This window comes from Bison bison, unplaced genomic scaffold (assembly GCF_000754665.1).
Source record: "Bison bison bison isolate TAMUID 2011002044 unplaced genomic scaffold, Bison_UMD1.0 scf7180017864135, whole genome shotgun sequence".
In the NCBI taxonomy this organism is placed as follows: Eukaryota; Metazoa; Chordata; class Mammalia; order Artiodactyla; family Bovidae; genus Bison; species Bison bison.
The window spans coordinates 4,740,157-4,742,475 of NW_011494707.1; positions in this window are offsets into that span (position 1 = coordinate 4,740,157).

Sequence of the window (2,319 nt, forward strand, 5' to 3'; positions counted from 1 at the left end):
TGGGCTATTAAGCGCCATGTGAGGACATAGAATAGAGCAGAAGTGGAAACGTGACTGATCTAACAAGTGTTGCAAAAATAACAAGATAAATTGGGACCTGTAGCTTCTATTAGGGAGAGGGCTGTGGTGGTAGAACAGACACTCAAGGATAGACTGACCTCTAGATGGAAAGAAGGCAGGACCAGGCAGCCTATGGAAGGCCCTAGGAGAAAAGCACGCAGGTCAGCCTGCAAGCTCTGATAAGTATCTGCCATATACACAGTGTCTTATAGGTTTCTGTGGAGAATGTCAATAAATGCAAAAATGGTCCTGTTTTTAAGGAGTCAATAAACTCACCCATGAAGTACTCAGGTAACTGCATGATAGTATGGAATCATGTGCCAGAATGTATACTAGGAGGGAGTCCAAAGAAGGAGAAAATTAATAAAAGGTAGATCAGGTGGAGGAGGCTCCTGGCAAAAGGTAGGGAATTTCATCAGTATCTCAAAAAAAAAAAAATCATTTAACATAAAGGAGGAGTTAGAATATTGTAGACATGAGAATGGAAGCAGGGTTAAATGCAAAATCAGGAAGGTAAACAACATATTGGTGAGGAGACAGGTCTAGCTGATCTTGGTTCAGGTTGAGACGGGAATAAGGGGAGGTGGCAATGCGATGAGGAAATGAGTGACAGGGCAAGTTCAGATTGTGGAAAGCCTCAATTGCCAAAAAGTATTGATTTCTATTATCTCCAGCTTTTTTTTTTTTTTTTTGAGGAAGTGGAAAAATAAGCTGGTATTTCAAGAGCAATTTAGAGATGTCCCAGGATGAATTAAGGATGGGAGAGACTGGAGGCAAGAAGACCATTTAGAAAGCTACCGTGGTGGTCCAGGCATGAGAGAACAGTAGACACAGTAGAACAGACAGGCAGATTCAAGGAAGGAACAAGACTCAGTGACTAAAATACAATAAAGAAGAAATAACCAGAGAATAGTCTGCGGTTCAAGATGTCTGAATAACCAGAGTCAAAGAATTTTAGACCTTGCAAGGGCTCCAGTTGGATCACTTTATGAGAAAATGGGTGGTTGTTTAAGTGTCAGAACTAGTTCTCCACAGAGCCAGCAGTGGGATGATCAGGCCAGTGTTACAAGATTTACCAAGCAGTACATGCCTAAGTGTTAATTACATATAAATCATTTTCAGTCCCAATCACTGGACCGCCAGGGAATTCCCCAGAATGACTCTTTCTAATGTTGAAAAAATGTGATCAGAATGTGTTATATGACAACCTGATCAGAATGTGTTGTCATATAACTGCCACAGGACTAAATGAAAAATAGACAGAATGTATACTAGGAGGGAGTCCAAAGAAGGAGAAAATTAATAAAAGGTAGATCAGGTGGAGAAGGCAATGGCACCCCACTCAAGTACTCTTGCCTGGAAAATCCCATGGATGGAGGAGCCTGGTAGGCTGCAGTCCATGGAGTCGCTGAGAGTCAGACACAACTGAGCGACTTCACTTTCACTTTTCACTTTCATGCTTTGGAGAAGGAAATGTCAACCCACTCCAGTGTTCTTGCCTGGAGAACCCCAGGGACAGGAGAGCCTGGTGGGCTGCCGTCTATGGGGTCGCACAGGGTCGGACACAACTGAAGCAACTTAGCAGCAGCAGCAGCAGCAAACTCAGGGTCAACTAGGAGGGCTGCTGTTAAGAAAGAATATACAAAATATTTGGAGAAGGGAATGGCAATCCACTCCAGTATTCTTGCCTGGAGAATCCCATGGACAGAGGAGCCCTGGCAGGCTGTAATCCCTACGATCACAGAGTCTGACATGGCTGAGCATCTAGCACTTCAAACTTCAACTGGATGCAATTTGAAGTATAGTCAGAAAAGAGTGGGAAGTGGACACAAAGTTGTAGAATAGTTTGAGTGGTTATGCACTTCTGGAAGTTACTGCCAGACACAGGAGGAGGTCAACAGAGAAGTCCACTGGGAAAAGATACCAGGAGTAGAGCAAGCCACCCCTCCTTCTCCCAGAACTCCTCACTCCTATGCTTGTGAACTTTTTTAGATTAATTATGGACCTAGAGGTTAAAAATGTATTATAAAATAATGGGTTGGCCAAAAAGTTCGTTTGGGTTTTTCCTTACAAACTTTTTGGCCAACCCAATACATCAAGACATCACCAAGTCAGCTTACTTGAGAAGCATGGTGGGAGATTCTCTAAATATTAGAAAAATGTTACATTAAGAAATAGTTTTACATTACTCTCATTACAAATACAGGTGATGATTTCACTGAAGCTTAGTGTTTTGATGAAGCATATTACCAATTAGGT